Source organism: Rhinatrema bivittatum, chromosome 4 (genome assembly GCF_901001135.1).
Source record: "Rhinatrema bivittatum chromosome 4, aRhiBiv1.1, whole genome shotgun sequence".
Taxonomy (NCBI): Eukaryota; Metazoa; Chordata; class Amphibia; order Gymnophiona; family Rhinatrematidae; genus Rhinatrema; species Rhinatrema bivittatum.
The window spans coordinates 67,741,319-67,767,976 of NC_042618.1; positions in this window are offsets into that span (position 1 = coordinate 67,741,319).

Here is a 26,658-nt window from a genome sequence, read left to right on the forward strand (position 1 = left end):
AGAATAGTTTATGGATTTTTCCTACAGGAATTTGCCCCAAATCCTTTTAAATCCAGCCTGGACTATTGCAATGCACTTCTCTTAGGACTTTCACAATCCACAATTCGACCTTTACAAGAACTTCAAAATACCGCAGCACAGATATTGACCAACACAAAAAAATACAATCATATCACACCGGTCTTGATTTCATTACATTGGCTCCCGATAAAATATCGCATAGAATATAAAGCTCTCTGCATTCTACACAGAACAATCTGGGGAAGGAACAGAATGGTTAAATGCATCTATACAGGGGCAGATTCCCGATGACGGACCGGCCTGGGGATTTGCCGCCCCGGAGATACCACGTGGTCTGCCGAGCGCAGCTCTGTCACAGCCGCGCGCAGAAGACCACGTGAATAGAGCATCCGGCCCACCGGGAAATCCCTGATAGGCCAATCCTCCCCTGCATCTATAAGATTACACACCCCACAAAAAAACCTTAGATTCAGCAACAAAGTCTTCTTTTTATACCGGCAGTGAAATCAGCACATCTAACACAGGTCAGAAACAGGGCGATCTCTCTTACGGGACTGAAATTTTGGAATGCATTACCTGAAAACCTAAGACTGCAGCAGAATCAGAAAACATTTAAAAAACATCTGAAAGCTTGGCTATTTTGCAAAGCCTACAATGAGAGGAACCAGATGATATAGCAAGCTCAATTTCTTACTTATAATTTCTTTTAATGTATTTTAGACTGTTGAATAATGTATTAGCCTAATATTTCTCTTTTATTACTGATTTTATTTGTATTATTTTGGATCTTTGTAAACCATTGTAATGGAACCCTCTAAATGACGGTATATAAAATTTTATAAATAAATAAAATAAATTATAGATCTCAACCACATTATTTTTATTTATTTATTTTATTTAACACTTTTCTATACCGACCTTCATGGTAATAACCATATCAGATCGGTTTACATCAAACAGGGTAACAACTGAGACAAAAATAAACATATAAACAGAAGAGGCAAAGTTACATTCAACAAGGAGGGAGAACTTGGAGGCTTAATCAGCTGGAAAGAGAGGCCTAGGATGGCTGAAAAATATTAATCAACCTAATAAACGAAGCTTGACCGATGTGCCGCAAATGCGCAGTAGAGAGCAGCTCTACTGCGCATGTGTGGGCAAGTATGTCGGTCTCAGCGAGCACATGGCGGCGGTGATGAGGAGTGGCGGCAGCGGCGGCCAGTAGCAAGGGAGGAGAGAGGGAGGGAGGGACTGAGTGAGAGGGAGGGAGGAGGTAGGGACTAAGGGAGGGAGGAGGGAGGGACTGAGTGAGAGGGAGGAGGGAGGGACTGAGGAAGGGAGGAGTGGGTGAGTGTGTGGGAGGGAGGAGTGGGTGAGTGTGAGGGAGGGAGAGAGAATGAGGGGGAGGTGAGAGACAGAGGGATGTGAGTAAGTGGAAGGGTAAGAAGTTGTGGAGCAGAGAAAAAGGGAGTGGAGGAGGGAGAGGGGATGGGATTGAGAGAGGGTGATGAGTGACTGAGGGAAGGGGAGAGAGGTGAGAGTGAGGGGAAGGAGGCAGTGGGAGACAGAGGGTGAGTAAGACTGAGTGGAGGGAAGGGGGTGAGTGAACGAGGGGAAGGGGAGTGAGGGAAAAAAAAGTGTAGAAGGGTGCTGTGTTTGAAAATGGACTGAAAAAAAATGTAATGTAGCCCGTTTTAACGGGCTTAACGGCTTGTAATATAATAAGGTAAGCAGGCTGGCGCTTGATGAACTTAGCGGTATAAAGTTCCATTGCTCCTGAGGGAATAAGATCATCTAGTGTGTGTCCAGGGGATCTGAGAAGGCTTGGCGGAAAAGCTATGTCTTAAGTTTTTTCCTAAATGTAGGGAGGCATGGTTCCAGCCTTAGGTCTGAAGGGATGTTATTCCAAATAGTTGGTCCTGCCGTCGAGAAAGCACGGTCTTTGGTCGAGGTGCGGCGCGTGGCTTTAGTTGGGGGAGCTTGCAGAGTTCCTTTATGGATTTCTCTAATCGGACTATTGGAGGTATAAAGTTTGAGGGGGATTTCGAGGTCGAGTTGAAGTTGATTGTGGATGGATTTGTGGATTAAGGTGAGTGATTTGTGTAGGATTCTGAAGGTAACTGGTAACCAGTGTAGGTTTCTGAGGATAGGTGAGATGTGTTCTCCACGGTTGGTGTTAGTCAAAATTCTGGCTGCGGCATTCTGAATCATCTGTAGTGGCTTGGTGGTAGAGATGGGTAGACCTAAGAGGAGAGCATTGCAGTAGTCTATTTTGGCAAATATCAAGGATTGGAGAACTGTCCTGAAATCATGGAAGAATAGGAGGGGTTTGAGTCTTTTAAGAACCTGGAGTCTGTAGAAGCAATCTTTAGTTGTGATGTTGATCATTTTCTTTAGGTTTAGGTGATTGTCAAGAATTACCCCCAGATCTCTTACATGCGTATGAGCGAGCTGGGTGTTGTGGAGGGGCGGTGGGAGGGAGTTATCGTGGTTGGAGGAGTTCGGTTTTCGCGGTGTTAAGGACCAGGTTAAGACTGTTGAGAAAGCTAGAGATGGATTGTAGGCAGTTATTCCAGTGAGAGCTTTTGAGATGGATCAGAAATCTGCACGTCGTCTGCGTAGAGGTAGTGTATTAGTTTGAGATCTGTTAGCAGTTGGCAGAGGGGGAGGAGGTAGATGTTGAAGAGGGTGGGGGATAAGGAGGATCCTTGCAGTACACCAAGTGAGGAATTTGTAGAAGGTGATTCTTTATTATGAATTTTTACTTTAAAGCTTCTGTTGCTGAGGAAAGACTTTATTTATTTATTTATTTATTTATTTTTATATACCGACATTCTTACATCAAATGCAAATCATACCGGTTTACATAAAACAGAAAAAGCTGGAAATATATTTCCATAGTCAATACAATGAACATTTATAAAAAATTGTTAACAAGCCATAAGGTAAGACCTTGGAAAAAAAAAGTTAATTAACAGAAAAAATAAATGAAAGAATTTTAAATGAAGCACAAAGGGTTGCACGAAGGGGTGCACAAAGGGGAGAACCCCTTTGTTGCGCGGCGCCTGGTGGTGAGGCGCTTTAACAGCCGACGGAGCTCTCAGTGACGTCGGGGGGGGGGGGGGGGGCGTGGTCACACATCTCACCATTTCCCCTCACCTCCTGATGTTAGTTTCCTTTTTTTTTTCATGTTGCTGTTAACTTCGTGCGGGGGCCCAAGGATGGAGGGTGGCCTCCCTGCTTGCCGGCGCCTGGTGGTGAGGCGCTTTTCAACTTGAACCAATTGTGGACTGATCCGGATATACCAATGTCTGATAGGCGATTCAGGAGGATGGAGTGGTTGACGGTGTCGAATGCCACAGAGATGTCTAGCAGGACTAGTAGAAAGGAGTGGCCTTTGTCTATTCCCATAATAATGTCGTCTGTTAGTGAGATGAGGAGGGATTCTGTGCTGCGTGATTTGCGAAAGCCATATTGTGATGGATATAGGATGTTGTGATCTTCTAAATAATCTGAGAGCTGGGTGTTTACCACTTTCTCCATTAGTTTAGCTAAGAATGGGAGGTTAGAGATGGGGCGGAAATTGGCTAATTCTCTAGGGTCTAAATTGTGTTTCTTAAGGAGGGGTTTAAGGGAAGCAGTTTTAAGTCTGTCTGGATAAATCCCTTGAGATAGCAGGCAGTTTATAATGTTGGTCAGTGGTCCAGAAATTGTGTTAGGGATAAGAAGCAAGAGTTTGGAAGGAATATTGTCTGCTGGGTGGTTGGATGGTTTCTATTTCTTAAGGAGGGATTCGATTTCCCTGGGGGAGGTTAATTCGAAGTTGTCGAGTTTGGCTCCAGTGGGGGTGTGGAAATTGTCGCATGCGGCGAGTGAGGTAGTATTGGAGGGGAGAAGTGCAAGAGTGTTCAAAATCTTCTGTTGGAAGAATGATGCGAGCTCGTTAGCCTTGGATAGTGCCTGTTCATCTGGTATCGTCGGAGGGGCTGGCTTTGTGATTTGTGATACATAAGAGAAAAGAGCTCCTGCTTTGTTTTAAATCTGCTACCTGTTTCAGGACGGTTTCTTACTCCTACTACTATTTGAAATGGTATAAACCTCTATAATATCCCGTTTCAATCACTTTTTCTCTTAGCAGAATAGCTCTAACCTGTTTAGCCTTTCTTTTAAGGGGAGCCATTCCATTAGCATTATCATTGTTGTTGCTCTTTTCTGTACCTTGTTTAGTCCACTTTATTCTTTTTTGAGATGGGGCAACCAGAATTGCACATAATTTTGACAATGCAGTCACATCATGGATTGATACAGAGGCATATTTTCCATTTTATGTTCTATTCCCTTTCAAATCATTACTAACATTCTAGTTGTTTTTTTTTGATTGCTGTCACATAATGAACTAAGAATTTCAATATATTGTCTACAGTGACATCAAAAACCCTTTTCCTGGATGTGGTGACTCCTAATCTGGAACCTAGCATCATATGCCTTTAGTTGGGATTCATTTTCTTTGTGTGCACCTGTAACCTACCAGAACACCATCCTTCCAAACAGCAGGAGCTCACAGGTGGTAGGCTTTAGGTGTGCTCTTAGTTCAGTCTCTCTACCCGCCATGCACTCATGCAACTTCAAAATAAAACTATGAGATTCGCTCATATTTCAGTTCAACTGTCTTATTTCTTGGCACATTTAAACAGAGAATGCAGGTTCCAAACTTGAGGTAGTTGAATACATTGAAACCAATCCAAAAGCTTCAGGGCATCAGCAGATGACCTTACTGTTTGATGCATTATTTAGTCCTACATCAGACAAATGCTGCTCTTAATTCACTGGGGATGAAAATGCTATCACCTCATGGTATTCACGCAAACTCCGTTCTTCAAGAGCCAAAATACAGGCAAGGTTTTCAGGAATCCACAATGAATATGCATGAGATAGATTTTCATACAATGGAGGAAGTGCATGCAAATCTTTCTCAAACATATTCATTGTGGATATCCTGAAAATCTGGCCTGTTGTGCTTTTGAGGACAGGAGTTGGCCATCCCTGCTCTAAGGATTTGCCCATGTTAAGCGATTCATAAATTTTAATAAAGATAAAGCTTTGGCAGGAGTCTCAAAACAATAACTAGCATTATCCTCCCTGGAGCCCAGATTGCGCTACAGGGAGCTGGGTTCTTCTGGGACAGCATGCTGGAAGAGCTGATGAGACTCCTTCAAAGGCTACCATGGCGTGACTCTCTCAAAATGTCGAATGTCCCCTTTACAGCAGCCAAAAATCCCAAAACTTTGCTACTAGGGGGCCACTAGTGTACCATGCTGTCAGTAACCATGAGATACACATCACTGTGCACTTAACCACATTACATTTCATCTGCCTTTTAGAGACCCAGTCCTTCCATCAGGCAAGGTCCTTCTGCATTTCCTCACAATCTGCTCATGTTTTAACAACTTTGAATAATTTTGTGTCATCTGCAAATTTAGTCATTTCACTTGTTGCTCCCTTTTCCAAATCATGTATGAATATGTTGAATAGCATTGGTCCCAGTATAGATTCCTAGGGCACTCCTATTAACCTTTCTCCTTTGAGACAACTGATCTGCATCTCCACCCCTACTATGAAAACTGTTCCTATGCTCTTGACATTGGGGATTGAGAAACTGCTAAGATCAGCCAGAATTAAAAAGTTAACTTCAGCACAACTGCTACACACAATTCTGAAGAGCACAAAAGAAGTGCTTTGCTGAGTCAGACTAAATGTCCATCGAGCTTGTTCCACTGATTTTTGTCTTTTAACAGTTACCAATCCACAACAGGACATTGGCTCTTTTCCCATAACTTTTTAATTTCCTGAGGAGTATCTCATGAGGGACTTTGTTAAATGCATTCTGAAAATCTGGCTCATCCTTTTCCACATAGTAATGATGGCAGAAAAAGACCAAATGGCCATCCATTCTGCCCAAAAAGCTTCTTATTGTAGTAACTGCTACTCTATGCAGGTTACCCCTGTTATGACCATCGGTCGCAGACGGCTGCGACGGATCCAACTCATGACGTGTTGGTCTGCTCTCCTCTGCACGTCAGCTCGTGGCTGGGGCTAGCTGCCACCACCCTCGCCAATTCCGGGCTTTCCTAGGTGCGCATGCGCATCACCAGGTTTCTCTTTAAAGGCCCAATGGCGGGAACCTCGGGGGCGTCGCCAACTGATGACATCACAAGGTTGGGATTCTTAGGACCTCCTTTGCCCCTTGCTCACTGACTTAGGAACAAGCACTAGCAAAGGAACTTGTTGCCATCTCCTCGGATCCTGGTTCCTGCATCGGACCTGCCTTTGGCTCTGGACTCTAGCTTGAGTACCCGCTCCTCGGGGGCATACTCGTGCTCCAAGTTGGGACTCCGTCTCCAGGCTTCCCCGTTCCTCGGGTTAGCTCCTGCGCTTCCAGAGATCCTATCTGTCGGCTTCCCTGCTTCTCAGGGTTGCCCCTCGGACCACCTTCCTGCCTGGGAGCCTGCACTCCATGCTTCCCTGCTCTTTGGGACAGTGCCTGCATTCTATAAGAGACTGTGCTCCGTGCTTCCCCAGCTCCTTGGGGTAGTGCCTACGTTCTACATAGAGACTGTATTCCGGGTGTCTGCACTCCTCGGTGTGGTCCCTTGATTATCTGCTGATACCATTGTGTGCAGTCCCACTCCTCGGGGCGGCTTACATCACTGCTTCGGAGATTTTACTCGGGCTTTCCCACTCCTCGGGTCAGCCTACATCATCACATCAGTCTCGCTTGCTACACTGTCCCACCCTTCGGGACAGTTTCTGCTACATTTCATCTACAGTGCCTGCCTCACGCTCCCCGGGGCCCACCTAGTGCTCCTCGGTCGGGGGCTCTTGCTCTGGCACTCACATATCCAGTCCTGCCTGTATACTGTGGGTTCCCTCCGAACTGTGTCTCTACCCCGCTCCTCGGGACACCCCACAGTATCCTCGCTACAAGCTTCTGGGATCATGTGGCTGTAACACAGGACATTCCATCTCTCTGCCACTACTCACTGGCCTCCTGCTATAGCTGGCCTCGCCTCCAGACGGTGAGGACCTGTGGGGCTCCTCCCCACAGGTGGTATCAACATTCACCTCGGGCCAAGGGTCCACGAAACCCACAAATCCTAACAGATTGTCAAGTCCATGGACCCAGCAGAGGTTTCAGCCCTACAGGCCATTCCTGGCCTAGCACAAAGAATCAGTGAACAGCAACAATTCTTAGAAACTGTGGCAGCAGCCATTGACAATTTGAGCTCTCATTTAGAAGCTACTGTGCCTACTGCCACGATGTCTTCCAAACTCAATCCTTCCATCACCATGCAAGTTCCACGGCCTACAGTGCTCATGTCGGCACCTTCTTGCTTCTCAGGGAAACCTCTTATGTGCAGGGGTTTCCTGAATCAATGCAATATGCACTTCTGTCTGCAACCGGCTTACTTCCCAGATGTGATCACCAAGACTACCTATGTCCTTTCGCTTCTGGATGGTAAGGCCCTGGCCTGGGCATCACCTCTCTGGGAGCGTGATGATCCAGTTCTTCTTGACCTGCCCAGATTCCTTGCCTTGTTTCATTCAGTCTTTGATGACCCTGGCAGAAAAACAGTATCCAGATCTTCTCTCCTCCATCTTCAACAAGGCCATTGACTGACTATGTCATTGAATTTAGGACACTTTCATCTGAAATGCACTGGGACTCAGACTGCCTACGGTCCATATTACTTGAAGATCTGAGTTCCCGAATTAAAGATGAGTTAGCGGCTCGTGAATAACTAGCATCCTTGGACTCGTTAATATACCTAGCTGGCCATATCGACCGCCACTTGCAAGAGCGCTCCCAGGAGTCCAAAGCCTTCAGTAAACCTAAGCCAAGCTTGGCTTGCATTCAATGGTCGCCTTCACTTAGACTGGTCACGGCTCATAGGAAAGTTGAGGATGAGCTCATGCAGATGGTCGGAGCAGACTTTCTCCCAAAGAACAATGCCGCCGTCAGCAATCCGACCTCTACCTGTACTGCGGCCAACCTGGCCATGCTATTGCCTCATGCTCCGTCTGTCCGGGAAACTCCTGGGCCTAGGTTCAGCAGGAGGACTGCTCCTAGGCCTGATGTCGCCTTTTCCTCCGTTAACAGTAACCATCTCTATAAAATTGGACAATCAAGAGTTGTACACTCTGGCTTTGGTGATTCCGGGGCTGGGGGAAATTTTATTCTGCATCAACTGACTGAGCATCTCCGGACCTCCGCTATCTGCTCCCCAGAGCCTTTACATCTCTCGTCCATCCATGGAGAACCATTACCTGGAGAAGTCACACCACGGCTCCTATCTGACTCTGCACAGGATCTCTGCATGTAGAGACCATTTCCTTCCATATTTTGGACAAGGCCATACATACCGTTGTCCTGGGACTACCATGGCTACAGCAACACACTCCGCATTTTGACTGGGCCACCTTACAACTCTCCCGCTGGGGCTCCTCCTGCTATGACAACTGTCTGGAGTCTGTCTCGCCTCTTCCATGCCTGAACACTTCTCTCTCTTTTCCCAGCCTTCCACCGCAATACTCTTCTTACGGTGATGTGTTTTCTAAGAAGGCCGTGGACACCTTACCCCCACATCATTCCTACGATTGTGCAATCAACTTGTTGCCCAACATGGATCCTCCTTGGGGTAGGATTTACTCCTTATCACTAACTGAGACTCAGGCTATGTCAGAGTACATCCGCGAGAACCTGGCCAAAGGCTTCATTTGGCCCTCCAACTCACCCACAGGAGTGGGATTCTTCTTTGTGGGGAAGAACGATGGTTCTCTCCACCCCTGCATCGATTACAGAGGCCTAAATGAGATCACTGTCAAGGATCTCTACCCACTGCCTTTAATCTCGGAGCTTTTTGACAGGCTTCAAGGAGCAAAAATCTTCTCCAAATTGGACCTCAGGGGAGCTTACAATCTGGTCCGCATCCGCAAAGGTGATGAATGGAAGACCGCATTTAATACGCGGGACAGCCACTTTGAATACCTTGTGATGCCATTTGGCCTTTGCAACTGTCCTGCGGTCTTTCAGAATCTGATGAACAAGGTCTTTAGAGATATGCTGTACCAATGTGTGGTGGTGTACCTTGATGACATCTCGGTTTTTTCCCAAGACTTACAGAGCCACCACAAGGATGTCTCTCAAGTTCTCCAGTGTCTATGGGACAATCAACTATATGCCAAGCTTGAAAAATGTTCTTTCGAGCAAGAGTCTGTTCCCTTCCTTCACTACGTGGTTTCCAGTCAAGGTTTCCGAATGGATCCATAAAAACTGAAGAGTAGAGTATTCACGATTGGCTTCAACCTATGGGCCTCAAGTCTCTATCGAGGTTCCTGGGCTTCGCCAATTATCATCGGTCTTTTATTCACCATTATTCCACACTGACCGCACCTCTCACTACCATGAGTCGCAAGGGGGCCAATCCCTCTCAGTGGTCACCTGAGGCCATGACAGCCTTCCTTCCAGGATCTTAAGACTGCCTTCCTCCAAGAACCATGTCTCTGCCACCCAGACCTTAGACATCCATTTGTCAAAGAGGTCGACGTGTCCGACTTGGGAGAAGGAGCAGTTCTGAGCCAGTACTTGCCTAACCATACCTTACACCTGTGCTCATTTTTTCCTGACGCATCTCTCCAGCAGATCAGAATTACGCGATCGGTGATAAGGAGTTACTAGCCATCAAGCTAGCTTTTGAGGAATGGTGTCCCTGGCTTGAGGGAGCCCAACACCAGATCACAGTATATACTGACCATAAAAACCTTGAGTATTTACACCATGCTCAGCGTTTGAACCATCGTCAGGACCGGTGGGCCCTCTTTTTTACCCGATTCAATTTCTTGCTGCGCTACCGACCTGCCAACAAAAATTGCTGTGCCGTTGCCCTTTCCAGGACCTTTGTCTCAGAGGATGTTTCTGGCACCCCACAGCATATTATTGACCCTGCTAAGGTCATCCTGTCCACCACGTTCCTGGTACCACCTGGGAAGATGGTGGTACCTCACCAGTTACACCAGAGGGTCCTTCGGTGGGCTCACGACTCTTTGACTGCAGGCCACCGGCCACCCGGGGCAGTCTAGAACCTTCTCCACGTTTCAGCAGTTTTACTGGTGGCCTACCATGAAAAACGATACTCAGGCCTACATTGAGTCCTGCCCCACTTACGCCCGCCATAAGCCTCCCATGGGACAGCCATGGGGACTCTTGCAACCACTACCCATTCCAAACAAGCCATGGACCCACATTGCAACAGATTTCATCGTGGACCTTCCCCCTTCCAGCAGCAACAATACCATTTTGTCACCATTGATCGGTTTTCAAAAATGGCCCATTTCTTGGCCCTCCCTGGTCTTCCTTCGGCACCACAACTGGCTAATTTGTTCATCCGCTACGTATTCTGGCTCCATGGCCTTCCTAAACATATCCTCTCAGACCACGGAGTCCAATTCAATGCTTGTTTTTGGAGATCTCTCTGCAAGAAATTCAACATCTCATTAGATTTCACCTCAGCTTACCATCCCCAAGCCAATGGGGCAGACAGAAAGGACAAACAGTACCTTAAAACAATTTCTGCAGGCCTATGTCAATTTAAGGCAGAATGATTGGGCTGACCTCCTCCCATGGGCAGAGTTCGCCCTGAATTCTCACCAGTCTGCATCTACTGGTTCATCGCCCTTCCAGGTGGTTTATAGATGTCAGCCGCTGCCTCCACTCCTGCTTCCACTATCTGTACCCTCTCCTGTGGCCCAGTCAACTGCCCAGGAGATGCATCAACTTTGGAACAGCACAAAGCAGTGCTTCAACAAGCAGCCCAAAGATCAAAAAGGTTTTTCGATTAACACCATCGTGAAGCACCTGAATTTAAACCGGGCGACAAGGTGTAGCTCAGAACCCAGTTTATCTGACTTAAGCTGCCTTTGGCTCGCTTCGCTCCCAGGTACATTGGTCCGTTTTCTGTGCTCCGCCATTTGGGCCCAGTCACCTACAGACTCCTGCTGCCTTCCTCGCTGAAAATCTATAATGCCTTTCACATATCACTACTGAAACCTTTGGTAATGTCCAGCTTCTCCAAAAAACCACCGGAGCCTCAACCTTTGTCTTCTGATGCAGACGTCACGTATCAAGTCCAAGATATTCTGGATGTAAGGAAACGTGGAAAGAGGTGGGAATATCTCCTATCTTGGGAGGGTTCAAATCCCACTGTATCTCCTTGTGATCTTGGGTAATTCACTTTTCCCGCCATTGCCTCAGGTACAAAATTAGATTGTAAGCCCTGTGAGGATAGGAAAAAGCAGAATATAAAAATCTAAATAAACAAAGGGCACAAGGCAGGGCAAGGGTCAGAAGGCCCAGGGACCACAAGGCAAGGTTGAAGTCAGAAGGCCGCGAGGCAAGAATAGGCCTGGGTAGGCCACAAGGCACAAGTGGCTAGAGCAAGGAATCAAGGGCAACTTGACAAGGCAGGATTTATGTAGGGCTGGAAGCTGGGTGTGGTGCAGGCACAAGGAAGGAGCTTGGCCAACATGGAGGGTATGCTGAGGTTCCCTGGTGGAGGGGAGGCTGCATAGCAGCTGAAACTGTAACATTATCCTTTATTCATTTAGCAGTCCAGCTGACTTCCTCACAGGCTTCTTGCTATGAATGTACTTGAAAAAGATTTTGTTCGTTTTTTGCAATCTTTTTTCAAATTCTTTCTTGCCCTGCCTTATTAATATTTTATATCTAACTTGCCAGAGCTTATTTTCCTTATTTGGATCTGATGTCCTTTTGCCTTTAACTGCCTCTTTCACCTCACATTTAACCATGCTGGCAGCTGTTTGATCTTCCTTTGACCTTTTTTAATGAATGGGATATATTTTATCTGGGCTTCCAGTATGGTATTTTTAAACAATGTCCATTCTTCACACATTTTTTACTTTTATAACTACTCCTTTCAGTTCTATTCTAACTAATTTAGGGAATCCTCTAAAAAAACAACATGTGGTGGATTCACAGCTACAGTTCTTTCAGCCAGTGTTTTTAAATTGCAGATGTTTAAAAAAAAAAATAAAATAAAAAATAGAACTATTAGGAGGATAAGGCAATTTGGATGATTTTATCCAGGCACTTCATTATATATACAGCGTACATATTAGAAGGTAACCAAGTATGAAATTTACCCCTTACATTCTCTAACATTTTGAGAGCGGATTATTTTGTTTTGGAGTGAATGATTATTCACTTTCATACACTTACATGCTAATGCTGAAACACATACTCTCTCTCACTCACATGCTGATTCTCTGTCATTCTTCCACTTACAATCTATCACACATGTTCACTCACTTACTCCTCTCCCTCTTCGATACACATACATGCTCACACATTCTCATTTCTCTCCCCGCCACACAATATCTCTCACACACATGCTCACTCAGTCATTCCCTGCCCTGAACTCAGCAGTGGCAGGAACATCCTCTTTCTTCTGGCCACATGGACTAACACTACCCCTACCCTCTTCTTCCATGACATGGGCCCAGGTGAGCCAGAGAGAGTTCCAGAATGTAGTAGCAAAAGAAGAAAACTTCCAGGGCAGGACAACAACTCCCATCATACATAGCAATAGAAATGCTTCTGTCAAGGTGAAATAGCTGAGTCACAAACTTCACATTATAAGGGCCTGATTTTAAAAAGCATTTACATGCGTAAAATTGGGTTTTACACATGTAAATCACTTTACTCAAGAAAGTGGGTTTTTGAAAATTATTACAGTATATGCCATTGAATTGTCCATAGGATTTACTTGCATAAGTGCATTTTATGCAAGTAAATGGCTTATGATGATTGCTATAGTATGTTACACTTACGCATATAACTCCTTCGAAAATTACCTCCCAACAGGCTGATTCAAAAAACTCCGCAGGTGAAAGCCCGCTCTCCCGACGCGCACCCAGGCACCTCTCCTGGGTGTGCGATTCTTTATTTAAATTAGGGCCCGCGTTAATAAGGAGGCCGTCAGCAGGTCTGACAACAGATGCTTAATTTTACCAGCAGCAGTTGTCAAACCCGCTGACCACCATGGGTTCGGAAAATGGACGTCGGCAAAATTGAGCATCCGTTTTCCAATCCATGGGCCGGCGGACAGCTTTTTTTTTTTTTTTTTTTTGGGACCTCCGACTTAATATCGCTATGATATTAAGTCAGAGGGTGTACAGAAAAGCAGTTTTTTCTGCTTTTCTGTACACTTTCCTGGTATTGTCCCTGATTAATTTCTGAGAGTAAAATGTGTGGCTTGGCCGCACATTTTACTTTCAGTATCTCGCGGGGATAACTAATAGGCTCATCAACATGCATTTGCATGTGATGAGCGCTATTAGTTTCAGGGGGGGGGGGGGAGGGTTTGGCCGCGCGTTTTCCATGTGCTATTACCCCTTACAGTATAAGGGGTAATAATAGCGCATGTAAAATGTGCGGTCAAACAGGGCTAAGCAGTGCGCTCGGCCTGATAGTGAGTAACTGTAAAACCATTAAACCACAAACCAGCCAATGAAACTGGATGAGCCTGTAGTGAGGGGAGGGACACCGTGATAGACTATTTCATAGAAATGAGTTGGAATGAGAATGTTACAGTGAAAAGAGATAAAAGTCCAGGACTGTTTAGAGGGCTTTTAGGCTCGTATGGAAGAGTGGGGTGAAGTCAACAGAGCTACAGGACTTTATCTTGGGGGTTTTGCTGTGGATGTATGAAAATGGACAGAAAAAGAGTGTAATTGTTTTTTTCCTCTGAGTGACATAATATTTTGATACAAATGTACTGCAGAGCTAATTGAGAAGGCTAAGTTGGAATTGTGGTCTAAAGATTTGGGACCCGGCTGAAGGCAATGAAATTCACAGTAACCCATAGTACTTTTCTTTTCCTTTGTCACCAAATAAAGAAATCAGTCAGGTTCATTTAATATGATTGGCCGCTGGTAAGGCTGAATTGAATCTTGCAACCCTCTGCATTCTAGATAGTTTATTATCCTTTACTCTGTGGCCTACTCTGGGCCTTACCTTATCTTGTGGCATCCAGGTTTGCTCTTACTTTAGGCCTTGCTCGGAGGCTTACTCAGGCCTTTCCTTGCTTAGTGGCCTCTGGGCCTTCTATGTTGCTCCCTTTGGGCCTCAGTATTCTCTTTTCTGTGTTGTCCTTCTCTGCTCCTACCTGCGTGTGCCTTGTCTAAGTCTTATCCTTGTCTGGTTTTGTCATGTCATGTCATGTCCTGCCCAGCCCAGTCCACAGCATCCATTCTTTGCTTTGTCTTGCCCAAGCCTGTGTCTGTATCCAGTGCAGTCCCTGCTCAGTATCAACTCCTGTGACTGTATCCACTTCCAGCCCTTGTTCAGTATCCTGTCACCTTCCAGTCCCAGTATCCAGTGCTCATCTTCTTTCTTGTACCAATAACCAAACCTTTGCTTCCAGTCTGTCTCTACCCACAACATGCAACCTGTGTATGCCCTGCCTTGTTCAGCTTGTCCAGCCTGACCAGTTAATCCCTACTGGCCCCCAGAACCCAAGGGCACAATCTATGGGGGAGGGGGTTGGCTAGGCAGAAGAGAAACCCAGCTTCTGCCCCGCAGTCCTGCCCTGCTCCTAAGAGTGTGTTTCCAGACCTCAGCCCTCCTGACATCGAGGTTTATAAAATAACGAGTGGAGTGGAACGGGTAAACAAGTATCTGTTTATTTTTTCAAAGAATACAAAGACTAGGGGGTCACACAATGAAGTTACTAAGTGATACATTTAAAACTAATAGGAGAAAATATTTCTTTACCTAACACCATAACTAAGCTATGAAATTCATTGCTAGAGGATGTGGTGAAAGCAATTAGTGTAGCAGCATTTAAAAATGGTTTGGACAAGTTCCTAGAGGAAAAGTTCATAAACCATTATTAATGTGGACTTGCAGAAATCCACTTCTTATCCCTGGGATGGGTGGCATGGAATCTGTCTACCCCTTGGGATCCTGCCAGGTGCTTGTGATCGGGATTGGCCACTGTTGGAGTCAGGACGCTGGGCTTGATGGACCTTTGGTCTGACCCAGTATGGCAAATCTTCTGTAATTATGTAAATAATATTAAAACAAAGGGACACGCTATAAAACTAACAACCAGATTTAAAACAAATTGTAGAAAGTCATGAAATCTGTGGCCAGAGGATGTGGTCAAGGCAGTTAGCACAGCAGGGTTGAAAAGAGGTTCGGACAAGTTCCTGAAGGAAATGTGCATTAAAAAAGAAAGCTATTGTTATCTCTGGGAGTGAGTAACAAGAAATGGATCTACTTTATGGGCGCTGCTGGGTACTTGCGACCCAGACTGGCCACCATCAGAGCCAGCATGCAGGGCGCAATGGACCTGGTCTGACCCAGCATGGCATTCCTTCCGCTCTTTTGCCATCCTGATTTCTGTGTTGTCTCTTTTGACTTTACTAGATATTCTTCCTGGGGTTTTTTTTTTGTTTTTTTTTGAGAACCTGTGTACTTTCTGAATTCCAGTCTTTTGCCTTTGTTTTGGCCACCTCTTTGGAGAACCGTAATCGGTTTCCTTTTCCTCTTATTTTATTATTTTTTTTTCAACATAAAGATTTGTTAACATTTTTCTGGCTCCCTTTAATTTGGCTCACCACTCCTCTACATCACCTCCCTCCTTCCAACCCATTTCAGTTCCGGAGACCGTATCTCAAAGGAGACAGAGAGAGGATGGAGGCGGTCCAGAGAAGGGAGACTCCATCGAATGACTTATGAGAGGCTGAAGAACCTGAATATGTATACCCTGGAGGAGAGGAGGAGCAGGGGTGATAGGATACAGACCTTCAGATACTTAAAAGGTTTTAATGATTCATGGTTGTCAACAAACCTTTTCCATTGGAAACAATTTAGTAGATTTGAAACTCCAGGGCGGAAGACTTAGAACCAATGTCAGGAAATATTTCTTCACTGAGAGGGTGGTGGATGCCTGGAATGCCCTTCTGGAGGAAGTGGTGAAGACTAAAACTGTGAATGATTTCAAAGGGTCATGGGATAAACACTGTGGATCCCTAAAAGGCTAGAGGATGGGTATAAATAAAAAAGCTAAATCTAAGAGAAACGGGGGTAACCTGCATATAGCGGCAGTTTCTACCCTTAAGAGAAACTTGGGGGTAACCTGCACGGAGCGACAGTTACTACAGTGGGAAGCTTGCTGGGCAGACTGGATGGACCATTTTGGTCTTTTTCTGCCGTCATTACTGTGTTACTATGTTACCAGTGCCTCCTTAAGGTACTTGGCCCATTTTACCAAAATCAATATTTTTGAAATTCAGGCATTTGATATTCATGTGATTCCCCTGCACTTTGCCTGTTACATCAAACCATACTGTCTGATGATCACTTACCTGGACATTTGAGACACTTCTTCCATTAAAGTCCATGTACTGTACAAGTCTCGGGATTACTTTTAAATTGGATCAACCTAAAAAGAAACTAGGTTTTTTCCAGGACCAATATGGCTCACGTAGTCCTCGAGGTATCCAGCAAAGGTTCTGCAGCATTACCAGTAATTCATATAGCATAACGAATATCTCCAGGAATTTTTTTTTGGAGAGCTGCTAATTTTGCCAGCAACCCATATACATTACATATTATTATTATTATTATTAGCATTTTTATATGAAGCCCCGACAAGAGTAACTTGCAATAAAATATATAGAAAGATACTATGATGGACATGAAAAATGCAGCTGCTAAGACTATTGGAGAATTGTAGGTTTTGTGACACCAGTATCATTAGATACACATAAGCCACTGATTGTGCTACTTTTCTCATGTGGTCTCTTAATCTAATCAGAGCTTCTTTGCCTGTTTTTGGGCTTTCAAATCTGCCCACCAGCAGCTCCTAATTGCTTATGTTCTCAATTGACTATCTAATGTTAGTTTAATTATGAAATATCTACAGTACTAACATCTTTTCTAAATCAGTGGTTCTCAAGTTGTGTTAATATTTTGCAGCATCAAAATCATGACAAAATACTAAACATTTTGAATTTAGTCTTTTTATATCAATGTTGTGAATAGAAACATTGGGAACCAGTTTTATATAAATTAAAGATGAAAGCTATGATGTCATGTATCAAAATAAGTTGTTGGTTGTTAAAAATTAAAAAGCATCAGGACAGAGTGTGAAAATTTGATTCTTACCTGCTAATTTTTCTTTCCTTGAGTCCCACTGTTAGGATTCATGGCTGGTGGGATGGTCCCCCAAAGCTGCATCACTCACCTCAGAGCGTCAGCGGTTTGCAAGGTGGCTCGGACGCTGCCATCAGTCTACTTGCACCACCTCCATAGGGGTGTGTGCACAGCTGCACATCCCTTAAAGGCTCCGCAGCAGGAAAGCTGCTTTACAGCACCTACTGATGTTACTGGGCCTCCCTACTTAAGCGCCGGTTGCTCAGCCCTTCCTGGTCTCCTGCCTTGCACTATGGGTTGCCTGGCTCCTGTGTTCCTGATTCTTTGTCCAGCCTGGTCTTCTCTAGCCTTCCTTGACCAGCCCTCCTTGGCCTGTCTTGTCAGTTGTCTTCAGTGTGTCTTCGTCCACCCCTGGCCTGATGCTTTGGATCTTGACCTCTTGCTTGGACCGGACTACGATTGCCTGCTGCCTAGACCTGACCCCTTTGCTAGAACCTGATCACTCTTGCTAGCCATCTTCCCAGGCAAACAGCACGCCGGGGGCCTTCATCTTTGCCGCAAACGGCTCGCTACATTCACAGCATGGTGGGGTCTCCTCTGACATTTTCTGCACCGAATTTGGCAATTCTACGCAGGGGGGGGGGGGGGGGGAATTCTGTGCAAATTCTGCAATCCGCAGTAGCGCAGAATTACCTAAGGACTAACACATATGGCAATTACACTAGTTAAAAAAAAATTATTTCAGGATGCAGAAATCCAAGAGACAAATACTTTTCTAGGTGTAAAGAACTAGCAGCCATCAAACAAGAAAGAGACCTATAGGCAACATTTATTTGTTTCTCCAAGGATCTGCAATGAAATGAGAGGCTCTGGAAGAACATCCTTTACTGTTAGTCCTCTGAAATATTTGTTCTTCCCAGGAAACCACGGTAAAGCAAGTAGCAGCAGGAAAGGAAGACTTCATTATATTTTATCCATCTTCTGGATATGAAGTCAGTTTAAAATTGCACCAAATGTCTGTCAGAACAATAAGGAGATTAATTACAGGATTGTGATACATTTGCACCACGACAATTATATTTGATCTCTTGCCATGTTATGTATCTCTAAAAATTGCTTTGTATTTTGGATAAAAAGTGATATACAAAGGCAAATGAAATCACAAATAATACATATTGGGGTAGATTTAAAAAGGTGCGAGCAGGTGTACATGTGCGCGTGCTACCCAGCACGTGTACACCCGCTGTTAAAACATGCGTGCGTGTTATAAAATCCAGGGTCGGTGCGCACAAGGGAGTGCACAATTGTGCACCTTATGCATGCCGAGCCCGCTCTGAGCCTCGCTGCCTTCCCCCGTTCCCTCCCAGGCCGCTCCGAAATTGTCTTTTTTTTGTTTCAAAACTTACTTCAGCTCTGCGGCTGAAGTAAGTTGTGCGCGCTGGCCAACTGCTGGCACGCGATCCCTGGCACAGTAGCAACTGGCCGCTGTGCCTGGAGCCTCTGACCCGGCCCCGCCCATTTAGTAAAGCCCTGGGAGTTACGCGCATCCCGGGGCTTTTGAAAATAGGCCCGCATAACCCTTTGAAAATCCGGCCCATTAGGTTTTAGGTTTATTATATTTGATGTACTGCTACTCTACTCCAAATCCAAGTGGTTAAAATGATTAATATTATAACTTGTATGAATTGATGCTGTATAGCATGACACAGATATCTGTAGGAAAATATATGTAAGTATAATTTCTTTTGCTCTTATCATGGTTAGATTTGTATAATCCTTTTCTGAATTATGTATTGCATGTTATATTATTGGTAATCAATCACAATTTTCTCAGAAAACTAATTAATATACTGGTAGTGGTCATTTAAGAACAAATCTTGTGATCATTATTTTCTGTGGACTAAAAATGTAATTCCTGGAGAATGTAGACTGGAGAAACCCATCTGCAGAATCTAATAATAGTAGAGAAATAGTGGATGCCCTGCAAGTAACTTTGTTCAAACAAACGGTAATGGAACCCACGAGAGAAGGAGCTATACTCAACTTAGTGCTCACTAATGGCGATAATGTCTCTGATGTCCAGGTGGGCGCCCACCTCAGCACCAGTGATCATCAAATGGTATGGTTTAATATCACTAAAAGAATATGGAAAAGAAGCACAAAGACCCGAGTTTTACAGTTCAAAAACATGGACTTTGATGAAATGGGGAAGTACCTGGAGGAAGAACTAAAAGGTTAGGAGAACGAGAGAGATGTGGATCAACAGTGGACCAAACTAAAAGGAGCAGTTACCAAGGCAACTAATCTATATGTTAGAAAAAGTAAAGAAAAGCAAAAGAAAAATGAAACCTATCTGGTTCTCAAAGGAGGTGGCTGACAAAATAAAGGCCAAAAGAACAGCGTTCAAGAAATATAAAAGATCCCAAAGGGCGGAGCACAAAGAAGAATATCTGGTAGAACTGAGGGAGACTAAGAGATTAATCAAGACTGCAAAAAGTCAAGTGGAAGAGAGGATTGCCAAGGACGTAAAGAGAGGTGACAAAACATTTTTCAGATATATCAGTGAAAAGAGAAAAGTTCAAAGTGGTATAGTGAAATTGAAAGGTGAAAAGGATCAATGTGTGGAGAGAGACGAAGAAATGGCAGAAATATTAAACGAATACTTCAGTTCTGTGTTCACTAAAGAGGACCCTGGAGAAGGACTGTTGCTAGTTAACAAGAAACTGGAGGGGAGTGGAGTAGATGTAATTCCATTTACAGTAGAGAATGTATGGGAAGAGCTGGGGAAACTGAAAGTGGACAAAGCCATGGGGCCTGATGAGGTTCATCCCAGGATACTGAGGGAGCTCAGAGATGTGCTGGCGGGTCCGCTGTGTGACCTGTTCAAGAGATCCCTAGAAACGGGAGTGGTGCCGAGTGATTGGCGAAGAGTGGTGGTAGTCCCGCTTCACAAGAGTGGGAACAGAGAAGAGGCTGGTAACAACAGACCAGTTAGCCTTACTTCGGTGGTGGGAAAAGTAATGGAGTCACTGTTGAAAGAGAGAATAGTGAACTATCTACAGTCGGGAGAATTGCTGGACCAGAGCCAGCATGGATTCACCAGGGGAAGATCCTGTCAGACAAATCTGATTGACTTTTTTGACTGGGTAACCAAGGAATAGCATTCGATGTCATCTACTTGGATTTCAGCAAAGCTTTTGATACAGTCCCGCAAAGGAGACTGGTGAATAAAATGAGAAGCTTAGGAGTGAGTGCCAAGGTGGTGGCCTGGATTGCAAACTGGTTGACGGACAGAAGACAATGTGTGATGGTAAATAGAACTCTCTCTGAAGAGAGCGGTTTTAAGCGGTGTACCGTAAGGATTGGTGTTGGGACCGGTCCAGTTCAATATCTTTGTGAGCGACATTGCGGACGGGATAGAAGGTAAGGTTTGTCTTTTTGCAGATGACACTAAGATCTGCAACAGAGTGGACACGCCGGAAGGAGTGGAGAGGATGAGATGGGATTTAAGGAAGCTGGAAGAGTGGTCGAAGATATGGCAGCTGAGATTCAATGCCAAGAAGTGCAGAGTCATGCATATGGGGTGTGGAAATCCGAAAGAACTGTATTCAATGGGGGGAGAAAGACTGATGTGCACAGAGCAGGAGAGAGACCTTGGGGTGATAGTGTCTAATGATCTGAAGTCGGCGAAACAATGTGACAAGGCGATAGCTAAAGCCAGAAGAATGCTGGGCTGCATAGAGAGAGGAATATCGAGTAAGAAAAGGGAAGTGATTATCCCCTTGTACAGGTCTTTGGTGAGGTCTCACCTGGAGTACTGTGTTCAGTTCTGGAGATCGTATCTACAAAAAGACAGACAGGATGGAGGTAGTCCAGAGAAGGGCGACCAAAAAGGTGGAGGGTCTTCATCGAATGTCTTATGAGGAGAGATTGAAGAATCTAAATATGTACACCCTGGAGGAAAGGAGGAGCAGAGGTGATATGATACAGACTTTCAGATACTTGAAAGGTTTTAATGATCCAAAGACAACGACAAACTTTTTCCGTTGGAAAATAATCAACAGAACCAGAGGTCACGATTTGAAGCTCCAGGAAGGAAGGCTCAGAACCAATGTCAGGAAGTATTTCTTCATGGAGAGGGTGGTGGATGCCTGGAACGCCCTTCCGGAGGAAGTGGTGAAGACCAAAACTGTGAAGGACTTCAAAAGGGGCGTGGGATAAACACTGTGGATCCATAAAGTCTAGAGGACGTGAATGAAGAGTGGGTGGCTCGCGGGAATGACGGCTACTACCCGGAGATAATATCCTTATTCAATAAACATACACCTGGTTAATGCGACTCCTACATTGCTCTAAGTTTCAACGGCAAGAGGAAATGTGGAAAAAAGGATTTGCATTCACAAAAAAGCGGGGAGTAGCTTGCTTGTTATGGCGGTTACTACTCCAAACCAAATAAGCCTGATACTTCACTTTCAATGCATAACCAGCATAGCTCTCTGCTTCAACGGCCGGGGAGAAAGACCGATACTTCACGCATATCCAGCATAGCTCTCTGCTTCAACGGCAGGAGGAATGAAGAAAAGTGGATCTATATACAGACAACAACCAACAAGGACTGAATTACATAGTCTGGGTAAATAAATAAGCATGGGTGTAGCTTGCTTATTGCAGCGGTTACTACCCCTAACTAATTAAGCTAGATATTTCACTTAGATGCAGTTCCAACACTGCTCTCTACATTAATGGTGGGGGTGGAAGGAAATAGAACCAAAAGGTTACTAAGAGCCAAGAGAAACAGATAAGTATGAAAAAAAAAAGTGCGAAGCTTGCTGGGCAGACTGGATGGGCAGTTTGGTCTTCTTCTGCCATCATTTCTATGTTTCTATATAAGTGAATTTTACCTTATTCTCTAGCCCCATCTAGTGGTTATCTTCAAAATGGCATTTCTGCATGTAATCTTTCAAATGTACACTGAAATTGATGGATTTTTTTTTCTCCTTGTCTGGTACCAGTTCTGGGCTTGATCTGCTGAGTGTGTGTGTGCAGAAAAGACCCGCACGCCAGCAGGAGAAACATTTACTGTGAAGTAGAAATGAATCAATTTTTCTGTGGCAGCATGCAAGGATTCTTTACTTGGGAAACAGGAACAGAAAACAAACATTATATATACAGTTACATGTACAGGTGACATGGCTGCGAGAGGGGCGGGGACTGTTAAACCTTTGTTGTCTTTGCTGGAGGATGACATTCTGCTATCTGTCCTCCAACAGAAATGAATAGTAACATAGTAAATGGTGGTAAAGACCAAAAAGGTCCATCCAGTCTGCCCAGCAAAGTGTTTAGGGTTGTAACTGTGAAGAAAAACAACAAGAAAAAATGATTATGACTGAAGGGGAAATTAAAAAAAAAACCAAACCAAAACAAAAACCAAATTTCCTCACTTCTTCATCATGGCATTTTAAACAAAAGAGACACACAGTCCGTTTTGAGAGGATGGTCTTGCAACTGAGAAGAGGAGATGATTAAAGAATGGAAGCCAGTTCAGAGAAGGGCTACTAAACTGATACCAGGGCCTCTAAAGGAAAGGCTTAAGATGCTTAAAATGTATTTGCTAGAGGGAAAAAAAAAAGAGAAGGGTGGGAGATCTGATAACATTCAAATATTTGGCAAGTTTCGATAAACTACAGGAAGGTGAAATCTTGCATAGAATAGGAATATCAAGGATAAAGGGACCTGATATGAAGCTGGAGGGAGGAAGATTCAGAGGAACCATGAACAAATCCTCCTTCGTTGAGAAAATGGGAAATACCTATAGGAGGCATTTTTCAAACTTCTTACCTAGATGTATCTTCAGAATTTGCACCTAATTTTTCTAAGGGAAAGTTGGTTGTAAGACATGGGAGAATTAACTATAGGAATGTGTATGCTCATGTACCAAGATGGTGGAGAATAAAGAGAGGGACCATAAAAACTGACTTGGATAAAGGCATGATATCGTACAAGTGGTCAAGCTTCTACAACAGGCAAGTGGAATACATTCTTAGGAATGTAGACCAGAATAAGTGGACAGACTGGATGGGTCAATTGATCCTTTATCTGCTGTCATCTATCATCAAGGTCCATATTGAAAAGATCTGTCCGACCAAGTCTGAGGCATAGCCAGACAAACCATGAGATCCATAAATCTCATTAATCTGACTGCCTATGACTTATCTGGATACTTTTTTAGCCACATAAATCAGAGATATTCCAGGTCAGGGATAACTTAACCGTATAACTTAGATAACACTACTGATGCTCCTTGTAACCTTGGGCAAATCACTTCACTCTTCATTGTCTCAGGTACAAACTTAGGACCTGATTTACTAAGGCTTTTTCCCCATTCTGTGCCTGATTTTAAAAAGAATTTACTCAAGTAAATGCACTTTACTTGAGTAAATGGTTTTTGAAAATTGCTGTGACAGTATGTTACATTCACGTGCATAATTCCTTTGAAAATTATCCCCTAATTCGCTGTGGCAGAAAAAAAAAAACTTGAGGTAATTTTCAAAAGGATTTATGCGTGTATACGGGCTTTTGAAAATTGCTACTTTTACATGCATAACACCTTTGAAAATTCACTCCAATGGGCTGAATTGTTAAGGTTTTACATGGGTAAATGCACTTTACACGCCTAAATGGGTTTTTGAAAATTGCTACAATATATGCTACTCTTATGCATGTAACTCCTTTAAAAATTTCCTTTTTTTAAATAAGATCCTCAGATTGGGGTAGATTTTCAAAGGGTTACGTGCATAACCCTTTAAAAACCCTCCTGTGCGCGCCAAGCCTATTTTGCATAGGCTCGGCGGCGCGCACAAGCCCCGGGACACGCTTATGACCCGGGTTGGGACAGAGGCCTCCAGCACAGCGGCTGTGCCGGGGGATGGCGTGGCGGCAGCCGGCTGGTGTGCGCAAGATACGCCTGCCAGAGGCAGGTGTAAATACTTGAAATAAGGTGGGGGGGGGGGGGGGGGGGGGGAGGGGATGGAAGAAAAGTTCCCTCCGAGGCCGCTTCGACTTTACATTGACCTTATTTGTACCCTGATGTTACTCTCTGTTCTACTTATCTATTTCTCCCTTTTTGTTATTTGTAAACTTTCATATCCCTTGTTTAAATATGTAAACCGTTGTGATGGCATTACCGAATGACGGTATGTAAAACTTGATTTATAAATAAATAAATGTGTGCACCCCCTTGCACATGCTGACTCTGGATGTTATAAAATCAGGTGTACATTTGTGCACGCCGGGTAGCGTGGTTTAAAAATCTGCCCCATTATGAGACTTCTGGGGACAGGGAAATACCTACAGTACTTTAATGTAATCCGCTCTGAAGTGTCATAAAAGGCAGAATACAAATAAAAAAGTATTATTGTTATTCAAGTGCTATCTGTATAAGTCTAGTCATGATGGAAAGCAGTCCTAAAGTTATTTGGATGTTTTTAGCCATATAACTTGGTCTTTATCAGGCTATATTCAGCAGAATGCATAACTGGCTTTGAAGTGCTGAATATAGTTTAAATATTAGACAAAATACCTGGACAAAGGGGGAAAAAAAATCCTATCACGGCAAGAAACATTTGTCTGATGCAATGAATGTGAAGGTTATATAGTGATATTAAGGCAATACCTATAACCAGGCTATTGCACCGATAGCATATAATTTTTTTCTTATTCAAAAATAAACTTTACAACTTTTTTTCTTTTTCCATGCAAATAAACTTGTTTCAGCTTCAAACACTAATTGTTTGCCCTCGTAATCCAAACATTTGGCAGGACTGGTGTATGTATAATTAACTTGGCTTTAGAGCGTCATCATACTAAATGATGGCGTCTTGCACAAGGTAAGCTGATGAATGCACATACCCTCTCCAGCCCCTGAAGACGACGAAGGTCGAACGCTGGCAGTGTCTGCTATCTTACCTTGTGCAGGACGCCATCGTTTAGTTTATAGAGCAGTGTGATTTTTTTCCCCCGCCCTTTGTCCAGGTATTTTGTCTGATATTTATATATGTAGGGGTTGATTTAGAGGCATATTGTATTTTGGTAGAATATACAAGTTATCCGGGTAATTTTACCCAGATCACTCTCTCAGCACGGACCTCTGTCTCACTGATCTGGCCCTTGTGGGACTTTGGGTAAAAGTCACCACTTCTCTGTGCCTCCAGGATACAGCTAAATTTGGGGGAGGGAGAGGGTAACAAGAGCATCAGGGGGAGGGTTAGAAAAGGGGATGGATGAATTTCATGTTGCAAGTGGTTAACATTTGGTGTTTATAAAAGATTGTGAGCCTTTATTTCATGTTTTAAACTGTTTAACTATTGTCTATAAGAAAATGCAATTGTGCTGTACCTGTCCGTGCTTTGAGTCAAAATTAATAAAAATTGCATTAAAAATAAAGAAACAAACAAGGCTTTGACTTGATCTGACTTTACTATCAGACAAACTCTAAAGAGGGGGCTGTTCATATCTGTTGTACTCTCCCTGGCTGCCAGCAAATGCACCTCAAGGGGGATCTGTTACTGATGTAGAACTCCCCCCGCCCCTGTAGCACAGAGACGCTTCCCCACTCATAAATTAGTGAAATCATGGATGATGCACAAACTTAATGCTATGTCTCATTTATATCCACATCTATCTATCCATTTCTCTCGCTTTCTTGCAAAGTAAATGGGTGAATGTATACACACATTTCACAATTTATAGGAAATTTAATCCAATTGCCACTTTCCTTTTCTTTTGTATCATATCTAAGACTGACAATCGTTACAGCAGACAAAGTGGAAAAGAAAAAAAAAACATTACCCATTTACAATAAATAGGCCTCTGAAGGTCTCTGTTTCACAGGAAGGAAGTTGTCATTACATTACCTCATTCATAAAAATGATAAAACTGAAGTAGGGCAGGAAACTGATAATTTGATTTATCATCTTAATGGCTTTGATTCATGAATAAATAATATCATGGTATATCTATCTTTCTGGTAAAAAGAAAATCAGCAAAGCAGTAATGTGGTGGCAGTAAGAAATATGCTTATGGCTTTTTGCCACATTTATTGTATGTAAAACAATGACTGCCTGCCCTATATTTGATTATCAGGATTACCTTTATTGTGAACCAAAAACCTTAACTAATAGCCACTAATCTCTCATCACAATTGGCCATTAGCTTTAAATTCAGGAAATACTACTAGACTGATCACCAGATCAATAAATCTAGCCACAAGGCTGCCTAAAAGCTTCCTTCTCCCTTCTACTATAAGGTCCTTGATTTTACAGAGCTCTGCTTGCCTTAATTATTTAAGTGCTTGTCATTTTACTGTAAGGTCATGTAGGACTGTCTCATTTCATGCATGGGAA